We start from the raw sequence: 21,538 nt of genomic DNA on the forward strand, positions 1-21,538 counted from the left end.
CCTGGCTTTACACCTTGACTGCAAATACATTACATCACATAAACACTTTGACTTTGTGGTGATGCAGCAGCAGCACTGGCTGCTAACCAACATACTCAAATGTAATCATGCTTTCTGTGAATAGTAATTGAATCTTGTTAGTGCAAAGGGAGCGCAACAGGCCTAAAAGGCGGTCTGCTTTGAATATGTGCTGGCCGGAGAGCCGATAGGCCCAAACAACAAATGGGATTACACAGTCTGGAACAAACACACTGGAGCAAGACTCAATGCCATTGCAGTTAAACATACGATTATGCCTCCCAACATGAGGTGATTATAAATCACTGAGAAGCAGGGGCAAGAGATGCTAAAGTGATTGTCAATGATAACTTGTCATCCAAGATCTCAATGAAAACCCCTGCTTGGACAAGATGAAATAAGACTTGATCCCTAAACTCAGTTTCTATTTTAAGGAGACTGGTATAAAGAAAATAATAATAGGTTGAATAATTTAAAGTCAAAAGAAGATTTATAGTATCATAACATAGTTATATGTACAAGTCATTTCTGTTTCCCCACATATTTAATTTTATTTAAATTTAATATAACTTTATTTATTTTTTAATCGTGCGGCACAAAATGTCATTATTACATATGCTCTGATCAAGGAGAAAAGCCAAGAGAGTGCCAGCCTCTGCAGGAAAAATAGGGTACACTCTTGGCACACTCTATCAAATTATGAATAAATAACCCAACATGCTGTTAGCCTGGGGATAAACCACACACTATTACCCCCCCCCCCCACACACACACACTTATTCACCATCGCCTAAAACAGATGGCTGCACCGTCCTCTATATGTCAGGTCTATCCACATCTCACAACCTTTTGGCTACGGCATGAACCTTTTGCAATTGCCTGCACATGCACCACACTAGAGTATCTCTTTCTCTCTAGTACACACAAATTCTTTCTCAGTGTTTCTTTTTTTCTATCTATTCTCTCGTTTTGCCGGTATCTCTTCTCTCCAAAAATCCTTCCTAATAAATATTAATGTCAGGTCCCATGTGGCAGGGCAGGGCTTACTCACAGCCAAATGATCCTCACACAGAATAATGAAGCCGCTGGGATCCAGGTGAGAGGACGGAGGGAGGCTTATGTAACTTGGTGCCTTGTCAGGTAAGTTTCATCCATAATTTAACACCCAGGAAGGAGATTGGAGATATTGGAGGAGACGTGAGGAATTAGCCCCATAACCTGGGAAAGACATGAAAATGGGGGAAGCAAATGTAATAAGAGAGTAAGGCAGTAATCGTCAGCTGGTGGCCCGCAGGCCACATCCGGTCCGCAGTATGGCCACCAATGAAAGTACTGCAATATTAATATCTCTGTGGTATTACAAATTGTGTTTCTGTGGCAAAATTATTAAGTTAATTAAGTTACTGCTAATGCAAACTAAACATTTCCTACTTCTACACCTTCACATTAAAAGCATTTAACTGGCAAAACACAAATTTACTTTTACTCTGAAGTAGTGACAGGAAATGCAGGCAGTGAGATTAGCACTGACCGCTATTGTTCATCAAAAATGCGTCTACTAAACAAGATGGTCATCTTCAACATTTTATGACAGCAGATCAGTTTGAAATAATACAGGGAGTAATGCAACTGTCAGGAGCAGCCACTGTGAGCTGATAGATGAAAAGCTGCAGGCAACAGGCTGCACACATCCATCTTCTCAGCCAGGTAACCAACTCCTTTCACTTTAGCTGTTTGCAGGCTCATGTCGAGTGCATCATAAAATCAGATCACAATCGCTCACATAATTATGACAAAAGACCAATTACTGGCTGATAATAGTTTGCTGTTACCACCAGTAACTACAGATGTCACATGTACAATAAAGGCACAAATGCATAATTGAGCATCAAAACTGGTTGATTAATCCTTGGCAGAGGTCTGAGAGCATTTACTAGTTAAGTATCTAGTATGTTGTTATTATGGATTTACTGTGTTTGTGTCTGTCTCTTTACTCTGATATATGTCTCTGATATAGGCTAATAAAAACGTACATTTCATATTTTATGAAAGTGAAAATATTAAACAATAATATGCTAATTAAGCCTAAATTAAAAAAGTCTGCCCCCCTAAATGTCTGCTTGGAAAAATTCTGGCCCTTGAACAAATGTAGTTGAGGACCCCTGGAGTAAGGCCACAAGAGATTTAGTGCACAAACAGCCCTGCAGCCAAGTTTTGATTGATGTGATTAATTTGCAAATACATCATGCGCATACCTGCTGAGAACATTATACTTTTACTGAGAGTAAACGGCAGGATATCTGCTTGTTCATTGATTCCATAATATCACTCACATACACTAGCCATTCCTAGTGCAGGAATGATCAATACAAAGACATCAGCAAACAACTGTCCACCACCGGAAATCCCAGAACTCAAGCAATTCAAAGACTGTGGGTTTTCTCTTGTCTACAAGTGTCCCCTGTTGACACATATGAACAAGACAAATGGCTGTAACAGGAAATGTGACTCACAACTTCACATTTTCTGGAGATCTGCCACACACAGAGCAGCCGAACTACAAACAATCAGACAAGGACAAGAAACCACATGGTTATTGATCTGGCTGACCTTTGAACTGTATATGTTGACCTTGCTATGATCACACAGTGTGGGTTGACAAATCTGGGGTCAAAACATTGAGGGAGTTGAGCCGGAAGGCAAAGCTTTCAATTTACCAGTCGATCTGTCCAACCTTCAGCTATGGTCATGAGCTTGGCGTAGAGACCGAAAGAATGAGATTGCAGATACAAGCGGCAGAAATGAGCTTCCTCAGTACAGTGTCTGGGTTCATGTTTAGAAACAGGTGCTTAGACATCCGGAAAGATTTTAGGGTGGAGCCGCATAGTGATTGTAAAAAAATTTTTCACATAATACCACCATGTGAAAGCAGTTTTTAATCACCACGAACATCATTATTATAAATTCTAAATATGCTTCGCACCTTCCTCGGAATTCTCTTCTCCCCAACACTTAGACACACAAGAGGCCTACACCTCAGTTAAACACACCGGCTTGCGCCGCCTCTCTCTATCTCCCCCCTCGCCTGTCTACTCCATTTTCTCCATCAGCAGTACATTTTATAAAGTCACCTAAAGACACAGAACTCGTCTTTTCCACCCGTGATCTGTTATCATGGCAGCAGGTGAGCCGCTCGTAGGCTTCTTAATGACGGAGCCTATCAAACAATCAAAACCAACATCTGCACCCTGTGTGTTCACTGCTGCTTTACCTGGTCAGTGCTTGTAAAATTTCCACCATGACTTGTAACGTTGCCCAACCCTAATACTGACAGATGTAAAAGGTGTGTGATTAACCTTCTAGCATACTAGTCAACTGGGAATGCTGGGCTTTATTTGTGTGTGTATGTTTCTGTGTTCATAGATGTTTGTGTGTGTGTGGCTGTGAGCGCACACCTAAAGACCTGTTTGCAAATGATAATTACCATGGAAAGGTATATGTGCATACTCATAAAACCCACACATACAGATGCCTTTACGTGTGTGTGTGTGTATGTACGCATGCATAATGTATATGTACCCTTGTGCTTGTGTCTGTTTGCCCTTATCTCAATAATGCTTGCCAATACATTGTGTGTGCACACAGCGGTGAGTTGAGGGCCACAGATACAGGACGGCCAAGGGCCAAGCAGGGGCCAGATTGATCAGAAGGCCCTTACAGAGCCCCAGGAGGGCCACTAATAGAGCTGTCATTATTCCACGTCCTTACTGTCCAACAGCCTCCTCTCCTGTCACACACACACATCACTTAGAATCACACATGCACACAGTGTTTACTAGTCTCGACAGCTCAGCAGTTTCTCCTCAACTGAAGTCAGTACCAGAGAGAGTTCAAAGGCACAACAGGCGAAACATTGTCATCTCAACGGGATGCAAAAATAGTATAATGTTCAAAGGCAAATAGAGCTGTTTAAATTTTACATCTTGTGTCCACAGCTTTGGCCTCAGGAATCTGAAAAGGTCATAAATGGCAGTGCAACAGAGAACCATGAAACCATGATAGGGTTGAGATTTTTGTGTTACACAAGTCACAACCAGTATTTTGTTCTGTGCCTCTGAGACTGCCTTGCAGGAGCAACATTTGAATTTCTCTTCTGTCACAACTGCTTGTTTCCACAGGAGGAAGAGGACTGGAGGTTTGGAAATAAAGTGCAATGTAACAGTGAGAAGAATGGTTTAAACCCTTTACCTATTTAACTCCAGGTTTGTCTTTATGTGGAGGAGATCCAAAATCAAAAGAGAAGCTTATATGGTTTATCCTACAACCTTGGTGTTGTACAGTAAGTCCCCGCATCCTCTCAATACCAGGTCAAAGCCTGGGGATTTTATATAAGGTGGTTTTCGCTTTTTGCCCTTGAAAAAAGAAGCTTCTCTGTGTGTGCATGTGCAGCTGTGTGTGTGTGTGTGTGTGTGTGTGTGTGTGTGTGTGTGTGTCCTTTTTGTCTTTCAGGGTATATTATTAATGACAAATTCAGGAATAAAATTTGATGCAGTTAATATTTGCAAAACATTTTCCTTTCCCTGTTCTCTTTTTGGTCTCACTCAGTTGACACTAAAATGTGATTAATATTAGAATCTAAATGAGGTGGAGTTCAGCATCATCATATAATACTAATTTACAGAATGTCCAATAGTAGCTATAGGAGTTGTAGTAGATGTAACAGACACGATGAAGCTAGAGGAATCACTTCTGTAATGCCATCTATTCCTCCCTGTCTCAAACCGCAAGAATTAGCATTAGCCTATCCTGAGGAGGGGATCTGGTATTTCTCAATTAGCCTGTCTCTCTTAGGCTCCTACCTTTAGGTGTTGTCAACCAGGCTCAGGAGTGTCGCTGACGCTAATCTTAGCTCAGGAAAAGAGCATTTAGCAGTGGTGTGAATTGGAAGGAAGTTGGTGAAAAGTTGGTGAGATGTTGCTGCCCTGAAGATGGGTAGGCAGGATATTTTGCATAAAATGTCTGCAAATGAGGGAAATGTTACAACATTTAGAAAAAGGTTATTTTCATTTAAAAGAAGTAGTGTAGATAATAGATGGCTACATTAGCTGCCTTGAACTACAACACCATAAACTGTGAGGTTAGTTGTTTCACTGAATATGCACTTGGACTCCAAATAGGCTAGCTAGTATTGGCTGTCTAGTAGTGAATTTAAAGTGACATATCCAAGAGAGAGACAGCCTGAAAAACAGACTGCACACCGATCTGTTTTTTCTGGATTGTGTTTGCTGACGAGGTATCATCTCTGGACAAGCCAAGGGAACTGACAAAGTAGCGTGCAGTTTCTCCCTGGTTAGCAGCTAAGCATCTGGTATACTGACATTCCATAGCTGTGTGGGATTATCTGTATTTTTGGATAACAATAATAGTCTTGCAGATGGTCCAGGTTTTTTATTATTCTTGCTTAACTTTCTTGCATATTAAGTCTTACATAATTTTATGTTTCAATTTTAGTCTTTCTGGATTTTGTAGGCAGGAATTTGAAACTCCTTTTTTTTTTGCTAGATAGGTCTGGGTGATATAGTTATTGTTATATCCTAGGCTTTTGTGCTGCAATAACCCACCAGGATCAATGAAGTTTCATCAAATCTGATCTTATCAAATGTTGTATGTAAAGGTCACCTCGGACTACCAAACTAAAAGATTGTTTGGTGCTGCAGCAATCCATATCCGTCAAATGTACTACCTATGACCTGAGGAGAGGTTTGAACCAGACGAGTATCTCCTCAAAGAAAACATTCTGCCACTAAAACAACATCTAATAGACCACGAGTGAATCCAAAATACATAAGAAGGTGAGTCAGCCCAGTGTTGGATGGGAGGAAGAGAGCAAAATTGGTATCCTGCAGATACACTCCAAATGTCAGGTCTGGTAAGAAGAAGTCAAGGCTGCCTTGACAGAGCAATATAATTTGAACTCAATTTTGTGACTCAACTAGATATATCTGCTCTTTTTCCTTCCGAGTGAGTGGAAATATCTGCTACTGTCATTTTTAGAGGAGAGGAGGGAGGAAATGAGCCGTGGAAAAGACGGATTTGGAAGATGGGATAGTGTTTGTGTATTTGTGTGTGTGTGTGAGAGAGAGTATGAGAGAGAGATGACTTGTGTATATGAGCAATCACAACTATTTCACTAAGAGAAAAAGGCTCTGTGGATGTGCGGGCCATATGTATATGACATACATGACCTATACTTAAAAAAATTTATATTTGTGCATGTGTCATAGTGCGTAAAGAAAGTCTGTGATCTTTGTCATCCATGAGGCGCTGTCATCGCTGGCATGAGAGTGCCACCCATCACTTGTCTTGTCATGTCAGCCATGATACAGCCAGTGTGTCAATCAATGATCTCTAGGCTGCATCTGGATGCCAAGGCAACAAGGAGAGATGACACTGGAAGTAATGCCTCCCCCTGTTGAGAGTGCCGGAAGTTGGGTGGACTAAGCGCCAGTCAAATACAAAAGATGAATGACAAGGAGTATGCGCACACAGAGAGGTGTGTTTGTGTCAGGCAGAGAAGAACAAGGAGTAAAGCTGTGAGTGGGCATCTGTTGACATCTGACTGACAATCGACTTGATGGAATCATGAAACATTCAGGTGGATGCAGTGCAAAAAAAAAAAAGGTTTTGGATTCCAGGAATGGAGGTAGATCAAACTCTAAACTATTATTCAAAGCTGTGACACCTTTTATAGATACCCACAACGCTCTCTCGTCTTCACCTGAATCAAAACAACCGCTAGCTGTTGTCCGTCTTCCTGCTGTCTGACTTCTTGCTGTTTCCTCCATACTGCAGTAATGTCAAGGCTGCAAAAGACACATGAGGTATCGATCATACTCTCTCAATATAGCTGCATCTCTGTGGTGAAACGGATGACAGGGAGGAAAAACAAGGGAAAAAAGAAAATGGGGAAAGTAAAATGGGACTAGGAATGCAGCAAATGTTCGGCCACCAAAATTAATCAGTCGAAAATAGCAAAAAAAGCACTTCTGGTGTTTGGCCTAATAAGTTAAAAGAACAACTAAATTTTACTGAACAATTATGTTAACATGTCGGCATTGTGGAAGCATTTTAAAGTATCTGAGAAAGCTGCAAAAATCACCTTTTGCGGACACTGTTCTGCTGAATTGTCCCCTAGCACATCCACTCCTTATGTGGCTGACTCCTAGGAAAAGAACCGCTTTGAGTGTTGTGCTGTTGAGTGTTGTTTGTGAGAAGGCAATTAAGCTAGCCGCACCTAAGTTTGGAATGCACACGTATTCAAGCCTTTGTGGTAAATCCACTGAAAAACCAGTGCAAGTTGACAGGCAGGTTAGCGACTTTATCCTGTCATTTTCTCTCTTTACAATGACAAGTACTGTATTACACTGTATTGACAAGTATTGCAGTATGAGAGTCCTACCTGAAGAGAAGCTATTAAGTCTTCATGTTGCACGATTTGAGAACCACATTTATTTTACCACATTTATTTATCAAATTAGTTCCGTCTTGATGAATTTAGCATGAGGATACATGTGACAATGTCCGGTTTTCAAAATAAGGTGTTGTTGTGGACCTAAATTTATTAGTTATGCATTTTAATAAATTTATGAGAATTGATACCCAATTATGAATTATTAATTATAAAATCAGAATTTCCTCGTAAAGGGCACCACCGGAGTTGTTATAATCCTAGAGTCTCCGGACCTCTAGGTAGTTTTGAATAATTATACAATTATTACTAGTGATCAGTTAGTTAATAATCGCTCAATTATCTTAAATCAGTCAGTCAGTCTCATATCTAAAGGGTCAATTCTCTTGGCAGGAACTACAAATAGGCAACACACACAGCTCTTGATTATATTACAGTGAATTTATTCTCTAACTAAAGGTGATAAAAAGATGGTTGGATACAGGGAACAAACATTTTCTGAACAATGAGCCTGGAGGTTCGATTGTGGGAAGCATTTGACTCATACGGCATAGAAGAGCTACTGAAAGTAAACTAACGCTATGATTTTAGGAGTTAAAATGGACATCTGATCACAGGACGTGTGTTAAGTCTTACTGCTTGTCGACAGCCTGCTTTTGGCCTGTTGCACGGGTCCCACGCTAGCTGCCGATCCTGGCTTTTTGCTAGGGATTCCGTCTGGCAATTCGGCTGTTTGCAGGTTTCCTTGGTTGTAGCTGGCGAGACCACGTGGCTTGGTCTGACCTCGGTGAAGTTGGCTCGACGAAAAAGGCTTAAAATGGAACTTGGTCGTTCCTGAATTAGTCCAGTGTAACTTAACGGACTCATAACTTTAACAAACAAAAGAAATAAAGAAAATAAACAAACTGAAGGCAGATCGATGTCTCGGCACTTCAGGTGTGTAGCTTCAGGCGAACTAAGGCCTGTTTGTTTCGCTGGCCGAGTCTGGGCGTGTTGCCTGGCGAGGCACGCCACGCGCGTGCCGAAGCATCCAGAGGGCCGAGTGGAAGAGCGAGAAGAGGGAAGCGTCTAGAAGAAGAGTCTAGAGAGAAGAGTGCGAGCAGGTCGCGTGTCGCTCTTTTGTTGCCTGGGGCGTGGTTCCCCAGGGGGCGTCTCAGGTTTCCCCAGGGACTGCCTTTCTAAACTTAATGTCTAAAGAAAAGAAATCTATTTGCACGTATTATAATCAAATATTTTCCACAATCGAACCTCAATGGTTGAACGGTTGTACTGTTCTAAGCATTTGGTAAATTGTCACATTATTGGTCAGTATTTTTACACATTTAACCGCATTTCTGACGAGGGCATGTAATACTTATTTCGTCCACTTGGGGGAGCTCAGGTTACATGAGGAAAGCTTGGATTAAATCAAAGATCGTCTCTCCTTAGGAACCGGGGAATTTGTTGATTCATCCTTAAATTCAAGCTGGCGATTAAGAGTGTAGTAAAACATTTCTTTGTCATCATTTCTAAAGGGATTTTGTAAGAAAGTATTATGAACAAGCATTGATTACATCGGATGAAGGAGTGTCTTGCTGAAAATGAAAACATTGCACAAGTAACTTCTTTTCAGCACTAATATCAACAACAGAGAGCAACAACAGTTAACATAACTACTCAAATAGAGGCGAACATATTCAGGTAACTAAAGATTTAATTAAATTTAATTAGATGCTTTGAGTCTTTTGGAGAATGCAGTCCTTTGTCATCCAAAGTTCAGTGTCTGGAACATGTCACACTTAGGTGAGACAAGGAGTATCCTTTTGATGTGGTAATAAACAAAGAATAAGGTCAGTTTCCACGGAAACGTGTGTGGTGGGGTAAGTTTTGATAGGCTGTTCAGGGAGATGCCAATGGCTGGCTCGTGTCCCTTTGTCAGTTTAACAGTCAGGCCCCGCGTTATCAGCTTCGGAATCAAAATGGTGCCAGTTTTATGGTCGGGCTAGCACTTAGAGAAAGCAACTTTGACCCCTCCCCATCTTCTCTGGGGAGGAGAAAGGAATTTAGGGTAGCTCCACATTCATTCAATATAAAAATGCACAAATCCACATCGTTGTTCACTACAGTGTCTATACAGGATGGAAATAAGATTGATTGGATTATATTTACAGAAAGTATAAAGCATATTACATGTGTCCGTTAAAAGTAAATGGAGACATGTCATTTACTTTACAGGACCATCTCGGGCCTCGGACTGACCCACCATAGTCCCTCCAAATCCTGTGGGAAACACTGAGTAAAAAGCACATTTTGTGTATTTAATTTATGCAATGGTAAAAAAATTGTGTAAAATATAACCGCAACCAGCAATGATCAGGATCCAAGCAAGTCGTGAAAAACGCAACATTTGACATTTTCAGAGGAGAAGAACAGATGAAGATGACTTGAGAGATTAAAGTGATGAAAGAATTTGGGGAAATGCAAACTTGATTTTACAGCATCACCATGACATCAGACAGTGTCATTAGATGTACCTGACTATTGTTGACTAATGTTCAATCCACCTGCAGTATTTTGTGTTTCAAAGGTACAAAGTTTAAGCTACACAAACACTTTTAGGCAGAGAAAATTAACAAGAAAGTGTCACTCGATTCAAATAAAATAGAGAACTTAAACTCACTATGATCTGAACAACCCGATTGTCAGCAAGTCTGACGGGATCACCTGAGGATTTGAACCCTGGACCTGCATATCTCCATAGTGTGACTTACTGACTGAGCTATTAGTGAGAGGCTGTTTTGACACACCTTCTCACAAGTTAAGGTAATGACGTCACATGTGCCGGACCCGGATAGTTTTGTCAGTTTAAACTTAAAATGCTTACAATAGTCGCTTCGCTGCTTGGATCCCTAATTAATTTAAATCGCACAATGAGAGTTAGACAGAGCTTGCTTCCTGTTGCCAGTATGTGGCGCTCGGAGTATAACTGAATATTGGCATGTAGATGTGTTCGGGGTGGGACCATTATCAACCACGTAAAGTCTGGTGCAGATGTGAGCATGTAGTAGTTGATATGTCCAACCTGCTAGGAATAGTACATCACAGCATATAATGTGTCATTTCCTGTTGCCAGCAGGTTGCGCTATGACTATGGGTGAATATTGGCATGTGCATGTGTTCAGGGCGAAACTCTTATTAAACGTGTAAAATCGGGCACAGATCTGAGCATTTACACTCAAGTTACAACAACTTCCTGAGTCACGGCGAAGGGTGGAACTTTGCCGCAACGCCGTTAACTTCAAACTCACAAGTTTTACAACATCGCCTCATCAATGTGTTAACGGTTTTCTGGGACAGTTTTGAAGTTATACTGAAGTTATGACAACTTCCTGTATCATGGCGAATCATTGATTTGACTGATATATTGACTGATAATAATCCTCAATGGGTTTAGACTGCACAGCAAAAATTTGAAGTCGATCGGACTAAATCCCTAGAAGGAGTTTGTTAAAGTACGGAATGTGTAAATCGCCAAAAATGACCTTCAAATACAAAATGGCCGACTTCCTGTTGGGTGTCGGGTGTCGCTCCAAGAGGTTTTTTTGGACGTCCCAAAATTGAGAATACTTTCAGAAAGAAAGAAAGAATAATCTCTTCAGTTTGAATGTGAATGTACTTGTTCTGTATTCTTTATTCTGCAAATTTTTTCATTATATTCGGTTTCGGCTTCAGCCAAGAATTTTCATTTCAGTGCATCCCTAGATGGGACAATCTGATAAATATAGCCAGTGTCAGCTGGTGCTCTCCTCCTACCAGGCTTAGGAGAATAGATCCACGGCTTCCCACCTGCCTCCCATCGACAGGTCAATAGGGAATTCCTATTACAGTTACTGCCTTGCTGGTTGTGGATATGGACTTGACACAACAGACCCACGGGAGGTTATTGGCTGCACTCTCCTGCAATAACCGCTACCCATCTCCCTCTAGCTCGTCTTCATCAATCAGCTCTGTCAGCCAAGTTTGTGATTTTCCCAGTTTGTTTGTTTGTTTTGGCCTTTCTACCTAGCCCCCCCTCCCCATTGTAGACACCCAAACCTGATTTTCAGTGTGTTCTTGCTTCAGAAGCTTCTTTTCATCTCCCATTGCTGCCTGGCTTTCACACCCTTATTCAATCTCTTCCTTTTCCTCCTCTTTTTAACTCTCCATCACTGCATCTGCTAGTCCAATCCACAGCAAAAGATTCTATAAAGCCCGTATTTGTTGCCAGAGAGACAGCCACCCACGCAAAAGTGACCTGTTCATTCATGCTGTATTTCCTGCTATTCAAATAAAGAGTGAGAAGAACATCATATTTTGCCAACTAAATTCTCTGAAAGCCTGAAATGTGTACACACACACACACACACACACACACAATGTGGGCTTAAACTTCCTGCTACACTCAGTCAAAGTGGTCTTTTTTATAACTTCATGGCAGGAGTCAGGGTTAAAAGCCCAGTGCTGGTACGAGACATACTGCGAGTGTGCTGTGGCAAGCTCGGTAACACCACACACACTGGTTTGGTTTTATATAGGCTGAATGTCATAGTGTCACCTCTGGCACATGCTGTGAGCTTTAGAACAGCATACCAGATTCGGGTAGTACCCGAAAAAAAATGAATAGTTTAAAGGATAAGGCTGGCACTATTCTCTATGTTTTATTGTAAACAAATCTTATTGACAGGTCAACGCTTTAGTCAATACTGTCCAACTTTGCTGCCCCATCAGTGGCAGCCATTCTTTTCTACTGAAAGCGTAAAAACAAAAAAACCAAACAAACAAAAAAAAAACAGGTCACAAAATATATACTTTAATTTTCAACAACGGCTAAATCATTTCCTGGGAGCTGTCTTTTTAAGAAAATGTTACTTAAACAGCAGTAAACGGTGCATTTGTGGGTGATTATTTTCAGCAGAGGATTTGGTGCTCTAGCGGGTATTTAGGGAAGCAGAACAGTGTGTGGGATTGACTCAAAATAAACTCAAGTGCCCATTTCATCGTAAAAAGAAACCTGTCAGCCTGAGTAACTGTGGCTCATTCATGTGTTTTTAATAGTTTTTGAAAATGGAGGTCTGTGGAACAAGGGGGTACACTATACAGTCCTCTCCAAAAGTATTGGAATGGTAAGGCAAATTCCCTTGTTTTTGTTGTTCACTGAAGACATTTGGGTTTAAGATCAAAAGATGAGTATGAGACAAGAGTTCAGAATTTCAGTTCTCATTTCATGGTATTCACATCTAGATGTGTTAAACAACTCAGGACATACCACCCATTTTTCAAGTGAGCAAAAGTATTGGAACATGACTGACAGATGTTTCTTGTTGCCTTTTAGGTTGGTTGTCCAAACATTAAATAGCTCTGCATGACTAGTCTAAATTTTCATCCTTGGTTCAAACCTATAAAGACTACATTTCCTGTTAAAGAGGATAAACCAACATGAAGCCCAGAGAGCTGTCTATGGGAGAAAAGCAAGCCATTGTCAAGCTGAGAAAAGAAGGAAAATCAACCAGAGCCATTGGACAAACATAGGGCATAGCAAGCACAACAATTTGGAATGTCCTGAAAAAGAAAGAAACTACTGGTGTACTGAGCAACAGATGTCGAACAGGTCGGCCAAGGAAAACAACAGTAGTTGATGAAAACATCAGTAAGTGACATCACCAACGACCTCCACAGTGGAGAGGTGAAGGTATCACAATCCACTGTTCGAAGATGACTCAGAGAGCAGAAATATAGAGGCCACACCACAAGATGCAAACCACTCATCAGCAGTAAGAATCAGAAAGCCAGATTGAAATTTGCAAAGAAGTACAGAGATGAGCCGCAAAAGTTATGGACCACAATCTTATGGACTGATGAGACCAAGATTAATTTCTACCAAGGTGATGGAAAGTGTGGAGAAAGAAAGGAACTGCTTATGATCTGAAGCGTACAAGCTCATCTGTGAAGCATGGTGGAGGTAATGTCATGGCTTGGGCATGCATGGCTGCTTCTAGAACAGGCTCATTAATATTTATTGATGATGTAACTGTTGATGGTAGCAGTAGAGTGAATTCAGAAGTGTACAGAAACAATTTGTCTGCCAATTTATGGAGAAATGCATTCAAACTAATCGGAAGGAAGTTTATCATGCATTAGGACAATGACCGAAAGCACACCAACAAAACAAAGGACTTCATCAGGGGGAAAAAGTGGAAAGTTTTAGACTGGCCAAGTCAATCACCTGACCTTAACCCAATAGAGCATGCATTTCACCTCCTTAAGAGGAGACTGAAGGGAGAAACACCCCCAAAACAAACAAAAAAGCTGCGGTAAAGGCCTGGAATAGCATCACAAATGAAGAATGCAACAGTTTGGTGATGTCGATGGGTCGCAGGCTGGAGGCACCAAATATTAAATGTTATTTACTTTAATATGATTTGTTCCATTACTTTTGCTCACCTAAGAATGCTGTGGTCTAATACAAACGGTGATATGTCCTAAGTTATTTAACACATCTAGATGTGAATACCAGGAAATAAAAGCTGAAATTCTGAACTGTGTCATACTCATCTTTTGATCTTAAACCCAAATGTCTTCAGTGAACAACAAAAAAAAAGGAATTTGCCTTACCGTTCCAATACTTTTGGAGGGGACTGTATCCTGCTGCTTTTCTAGGTTTTATGTAACTATAAACTCCATATTTTGGGGTTTTGAACCACTGGCCCAACAAGCAAAAACAAGCTACTTGGGCTCTGGGAACTTGTGTTCTAGCATTATTTAGACTAAAGGATTGATTGATTCTTTTGGAAAAAAAATCCAGAATAACTAATAATTTAGTTAGTTGTTAGTTGTAGCACTGTTACAAGTCAGAGGCAGTCTATGTCTGTTTTTAATATAGTAACACCAGGTAAAGTTGCAAAAAAAAAAGAACAAAAGAAGGTAATTTAACATAATCCTGGATTTGCTGATAAGAGGGTGAGATATTTCCCTAACATTTCCACCCTTACGGAAAGCACAGGTAGATATCTCTCTAAGAATGACTTGGTCATAACGGTTGGCAGCAGTCTGCCACTGACTAAACTGATGTTATGGGAGCTTGCTTAGTCTGACACACTGAAAGCGATTCCACCTATTGAAACACCTTACTCTGTTACCAAAGAAGCACAGATTATGTTACATAAACTTAAAGTTTTCTTGTCCTATAGTCAACAGCACAGCTCTTTTTTTCCCTATCATCACCTTCCACACAAGCCTCAGGCAGTCAATATCAATATTCGGCTACAAACTGAACTGAACACCGCACTGCATTCAGTGGAAAGAAAAAAATAAATAAGTAAATGAAACAGCATGCTCGACCAAATCATGCTCATTCAATGAAGAGAAACTAGGACAGATAGATCCCCCTTTTATTTATTTATATTTTTCCTGCAGTTTAATATATTCTACTGCGCCTGGCATAAAACTGCCGAGCTCCTCTCCATCACTAGCAAATACAAGATTGAATTTTGGGGTAGGGATGGGGACGGGGGAGACAGATAGATAGAAAGATTGAGAGAGCAGGCAATAGGTTTAAGGGGCGGGGGGGTCATGAAACAAGTAAATCTGTGCATGTAAGCATACTGGCACAGGGAATGTTTGATTTCTTTCCATATGTACCCCTTCTGCACAATTCTGAGGGGAATTGATATGTGAGGACAGACTCACGGAGAGAAAAGAGACAAGAAAATGAAATAATAAGAAAACATTAAATTTGACAATATGAAGTGCACTGCTGATATCCAACATCGCTTTAATGCTTTTAGAGAATTATCTTCTTTTCCCATTTCAAAGGGCCACCACAGAGACACAGTGGGGCTGCTTTTCCTCAGTCATATCCCCTGCCTTACCTCTTCCTTCTTTTCCCTCTGTGCTCCTCTCCCCTTCCTTATTCTGATTTGGATTATACAGTACTGCTTGTGATGTAATGAATCAGTGGGTACAGTAAACATGGGACTGGAATTGTGCTTGGCCACCTGACAACCCCCCGGCAACATCCCCACACAGCTCGCTCTGCTCAATCGCCACCAATGCTCTGCCAAGAAATAGAAATGAGATCTTATCCACCTTATCCCATCATAAACCCCTGAACACCACCCACTCCCACACACACACGCACACACAAAAACACACACAGTATTGTCCCATATCACTGCATGGTGTCCTCCATTATGATTTCTTCTCTTTGCTGCACACAACTACACACATATCACGTGCCATATGCTGTTTCTGCTTCCCTACATGGACTGACTAGAGGCACACAGACACAGAAACACACACTCATACAGTAAATCAGAGCACCTGCAACAAAAAAGAAAAAAAGAGCACATGCATACGATTGTACACCTGTGACTAAATCACTACATCATCTACAGGCCAAAGACAAGAATGCGCAGAACAGTAAAATGAGGCAGATTTAACATCTAAAAGGACATTCATCAAGCCTCCTATCCCTTTTTTCGAAATAGTCCAAGGAAAAGGAAAATAATTCAGGAACTGAATGAGGATCATTCCTCTTAGCATTCATAAATAAACACACATTATATATATATATATATATATATATATATATATATATATATATATATATATATATATATATATATATATATAAATAAATAAACACACACACACACACACACACACACACACACACACCATTTTAAGAAACTGATACTGTCAAAAATACATTTATCCAGTACATTATTGCATTGCCCATTGTTAAAGGACATTTTCTGGGGTACTTTTTCAGTATTTTAGTGACACTTCTATTATATAAAACATAAAATACATATGATTCCTAGCTGCCTCCTATTGACCAATCGCAAATTGGGCTGAATCAAATGATACAGAATTTGCAGTGTATCATGTTGTTAAAACTTTATCTGAGGCATTTTTGCACCATAAATGTCGAATCTAAATAGAAAAAATAATCTTGCAAAAGCAGCATGGGAAATTGGAAACAGCAGCATGTTGGCCTGCCTTAAAAACTTTAAACATGGCCACCACAATGGGATTCTTCTCCTTTACTCATACCTGAAACAGTCCAAATCACATCACTCAGTCTCAGTTGCATCCATTTCGGCTAATCTATCTTATTTTCACACAGTCTTACAAACAATTGTGTTTAAACATTTAGTGATGTTCAGCACTGTAAAGTACACCACAATAGTTCATGGACCATCACACAGCGCAACCTCTAGGGCAGGGACTTTTTTTGACATTTTTTTCTCCAAAAGGATCATAGAGAAATTTCCTGAAAGTTCTTAAACATAGACCATACCAAAGACTCTGGATGTAAGAAGGGTTACAGTATATAAATGTATTGCAATCTATTATTGCATAGGTACTACATCATTTTCTAAACGGTTTCACTTGTGTAAAGCAACTGTGGTCATGTAGCAAACACAGGAGCTAGGTTTTAAGCATTTGTAATGAAATAAAGAGGCCAGAGATTTGCTGTACTACTTCTGAAAAGGCAGAACCACTAACATATTATTAACAGTTTTAAATTATTCATCTGCTCTAAAACACAGCTCTCTGTGGTAGGAACTGTTATCAGGATTTAGAAATAATATAGTGAGGATAACTTCTATTGGCTTGTAAAATAATACCACCCCCATTCAAAACACATTCAACAAGACGTCAGCAGTGAAAGCTCTATCATGCAGTAGTGAATAGGGGGAGTAAAACTGTCTCCTTCTCTGCTATCTCAGTGTTGGAGACTACTGCTTTAGGCATTCTCAGTTCAATCGCCATTCATATGACACAATGGACTTCATGTCAAAGTATATTAGTGACAAATGCAAGAGAGAGAAAGTCATGACAGGAATCACAAAGGTGGATGCTGTGTATATGTGCAGCTGGCAGTGTATGTGTGTCTGACGTGTGTATCTGAGGATCCGCACAGCATCTCATCAGTATTCTGAATGAGTGTGTCCTGTTTCCATCAGATGCCTCATGCCCACCCCAAGCTCCCATCTCCATGATGCAAAGCACGTTTGTGTCCATGCGCAGAAGCATGCACACGCATGGTGTGTGTACATGTGTTTAAAAGTCAACTTTGAGACAAGTGGAAAAACTGCAATATGATGAAGGCAGTAATAAAGCACAGTGCAGCTATAATTTTTTTTTTTTACTGGAAATGCAATTCAGGCTAAGACATTTAGGAATGTCAATGTTTTGCATTTGTTTTCTGCAATTAAAAAAGCAAAAGAAATCTTTTAAGTTTTATGTACATAAAAATTGCCATGGATATGAAACCTGTAGATTACTGTATTTAAATTTGTTGCTTTCCGATTCATCCTGAGGATTATATAACACAAACTCAGGTCGAGTTCTCTGCAGTTTGTTGGTGAACTTTTTGAAAGGCATTGCATGCAAATATATTCTACACATATGCTAATAACCTATGGATGGCAGGCGCAGCCGAGCTCCGCTGTGAAACTGGGAACTGTGATACTCAAACCAACTTTATAACTTTAACCACTTAATTGCAGAAATACTGTATTCTTAAGGAGGACTAACAGTGTTTTGGACTGGTTAAATAGCTACTGTGGCAGTATTTTATAAAGTGGCACTCTGAAGGACTATTCTTGCAAGTTAATCCTAAAAACCATTAACCATCAGGTGACTCAAACCAACCAAATAATCAATGTTAACAACTTTAGTCACTTAACAACCCCATTCAGTGCTCAATGTTAATGTCTCAGCCTTACCCATAAACAGGGTCTACAATGATGGAACAGAAAGGAGGCCCGTCACACAGAGAGCAGAGAATCGCAGGCCTGTGTAATTAGAATCGATAATTCATTTTCCCCTTTTCTGCCGCCGTTCCATTCAAACGACCCCTCTCACACGATCGAGAGAGCTTCCAAATCTCTTCAGGTTCGCAGTAATTGGACTGGGATTTTTTTTCCTTCCCCCTCCACTTCTTTTTGCACCTCACCAAAGTCTCATCAGCTAAATGCAGAGGAGAGCATTCTTTTTGTGGTAATTGTCTTGTGAAGTTTTTGCTGCCCTTTCCCAGGTGCAGGTATTGTTCTTTTGGGCTGGTTAATTTGGGGAGAAGAAGGGGTGAGTGTATGGGTGCCAGACAACAAGGGTGTCATGCTATTTATCCCCTTGGCTATAATGGAGCCTATTAGAGGTCTGAAACCTAATGCTTGCAGTCTGTAAGTGGATGAGCAATAGGACTCTGATTCCCATGTGTACTGGCCGGAATAATTATAGGAGTTCTCCAGTTTCTAATCACCGTCAACCAGGAAGCTGCCCATTGTGTGAGCGTGTTCATTCAAATTCTTGGTGCCTCCTCTATCTGTGCATTTGAGCAAAGGTAATTACACCCTGCTGTTAATGTAATGGTCCTAGATTGCACAAGTTCAAATTCAATTTCACTCACCTGATAGTTGGGTCAATTTTTTTGATGAATCCATCATGAATCCATCATGATTAATAATCATCATCATCATCATTCCCAGCATGGCCACCACCATTGATCATCAATGTTAGTGTCATTGCCATCGTCATCGCACTTGTCATCGTAATAATTTTGACTCCAATAATCATCATCATTATTGATCAGTACGGGTATGACCATCATAATCATTGTCATCATCACCGCTGCCACCATTGCTGCTGCTGTCAAGTGTAGCATCACTTTAAACTTGTGAAGTCAGTGTCAGTGTCAGGCAGGAGATTGCTCTGGGACATTGTAAAGATCATGGCTACCTAAACATGTCTTAGCTTCGGCACAGGCACACTACAGCTGCACATTTCTATCTGTGGGTGTCACCCACAGAGACATAGATAATGGTGGTTGTGAATGGCTTCTCTGTCACTCTGCCATCCCCATCTCCCTGGCTGGGATTTAATGTGACACTTATAGCTATTGCATGGCTTAGCCTCCAGATAGCAGGGAACCACGCCTGAATGGAAATGAGATTGTCATCTGTCAGCTACACCCATCAAACCACTGGAAGACTGACAAAGAGAGTGGGAGAAAGATTGAGAGAGATACTGGATGATGGAGAGGAAGAGGAGAAACCCTGCAGTTGCCTGGTATATTGGCCCCCCATCATAGATATTCCTTATCTGAAAACGGCAATGCGAGCATGGCTCAGATGGCACAGAATACAAATGTGGACCGACATGAATAAGATTATGCAGGTCTATCACCCAGTGGGACTTTTGATTTGAGATATATGACGTAAATTGGTAGTGCATGGAGGAAAAGAAAGAAGCAGCAAATTTCCATAGTAGGGGTTTTTTGTACAGTACCTCACAAAAGTAAGTACACCCCTCACATTTTTGTAAATATTTGATTGTATCTTTTCATGTGAACAGTGAAACATTTTTCTTCCTTTCATTGTTTTGGCTTTACTCCAGCACACTGGATATGAAAAGATGACTATGAGGTTAAACTTCTGGCTTTTAGCTTTGAGGGTGTTCACATCCATATTTGATGAAGACTGTAGGACTTGTGGCATTTTTATCTCCCACTGTAGGTACAACGCAGCAGAACAATGATCCTTAACAAATGCCAACGCAAGTATTTAGGGTCAATAAGTACAATGTTGTTGACCGGCCAAGTCATTCTCCTGACCTAGGGGTTAAGGCACAGGCAATGAACTGCAGCATACCTGGTTTGTGTCCCCTTGATTCCTGTTATCTCTCTTTATTTAACTTCATGTTTTTGCTCTAATTACTTTTGGTCCCCTAAAACTGGGTCACCGTGTATAAAAGGGCTACAATGTTAATACCCTCAAATTCAACATTTCACTTTCCAGAAACTCTCAGGCTTCCCCGTGTGAGTATAGTACCTCGACCAGCATAAGGAGTAATATCCAAGCCTCCTGAAGGTGATAGCGGAAGGGAATGGGAGGCCAGGGAGCCCAAATCAAATTAGCATCACAATAAATCAGCAGTAGAGAGACAGCAGTCAGAGTAAAGGTGAGGGTATAAGGCCATGGATTTACTGCCACAGCGGCGACTTGCTGTCAATCAGCTGCCTGGAGGAGTGCTATATCCGAAGAGCAAAACCACAAAGGGGCACACACACACACGCACATTTGCATGCTACGCACGTGTGTACTAGCAACTAAACTGACATGTTACACACACACACACACAGTCTTCCACATATTGATTCCTCAAAAATACGAAATCATTGACTGTGGCCAAGTTCACTGGGTATGTTGAAAGGACAGTAATCAATATTGATGTCCCGAGCTACAGTGAAAAACAGAGCTTGCTTATACTGAGTAGGTGCCTGAATTGCATTATTGCACAGCACATGCTCAAGAGAAAACACACACACACAAGCACACACATATTGGCTGGTAATTAGTCAGCCTGACAGAACATCCCATGGCAAGTGAGGACAAGTACAGCTGAATTAGACCAGGGAAGCTACTCCTGCAAACATACACACAGTCACAGACTAACACACAGTCACCAGGGAGGGTTTCCGCACAGTATGAGGGCCTAATTAAGACACAGAGATAATTGGGAAAGGGGGGTGGGGGGGCTCAGTGAAACTAAATATGCGCACATACCCCAACAACAGTTTCCAGTCGGGAGGCAGACAGAAAAGGAGAAAGGAAAAGCAAAAAGGACAGCAGGCCAGAAACATGTATACAGGACCACAAAGACAAATGCAAAAGGAATATATGCCAAATTTAGCAAGGGAGAGGCAGGCTGTGAGCTCATTGAGAGAGAGAGAGAGGACACCAGATGAAAAATGAGGCTTCCTAGCAGACAGGCCTCAGACGACACCACATACTCCACACACAGCAGAGCCTTGGGGATACACAGGGAATTTTGGGTAATGCGGTCCGACACGCCACAGCTCAGTAGCCCTCTGACTGGCTGCTCTGATTGGGTCGACCAGCTCACAGGGGGGATGGGTCATGATGGAGGTTCCTGATTGGCTGTGGTGTTTCTGGAGGCAGCCTGTGAGATTGCAGCCTATATAGGTTTGTCCTCAGACTAAGGTCGACAAGCAGCTGACACTAA

The 21,538-nt window shown here is 41.0% G+C and overlaps 1 long non-coding RNA gene across 1 annotated transcript in view; it reads right to left on the reverse strand.

The window, feature by feature from the left end:
- Positions 1–21,538, reverse strand: part of LOC119918398 — a 269,760-nt gene that overhangs the window by 11,613 nt on the left and 236,609 nt on the right. Inside the window, exon 2 of the long non-coding RNA XR_005447438.1 lies at positions 1,070–1,236. This is a non-coding gene — a long non-coding RNA (uncharacterized LOC119918398). The remainder of the gene's footprint in view (positions 1–1,069; positions 1,237–21,538) is intronic.

Source organism: Micropterus salmoides, unplaced genomic scaffold, assembly GCF_014851395.1.
Source record: "Micropterus salmoides isolate LMB-PRFRI ecotype aquatic unplaced genomic scaffold, ASM1485139v1 Ms_hic_scaffold_23, whole genome shotgun sequence".
In the NCBI taxonomy this organism is placed as follows: Eukaryota; Metazoa; Chordata; class Actinopteri; order Centrarchiformes; family Centrarchidae; genus Micropterus; species Micropterus salmoides.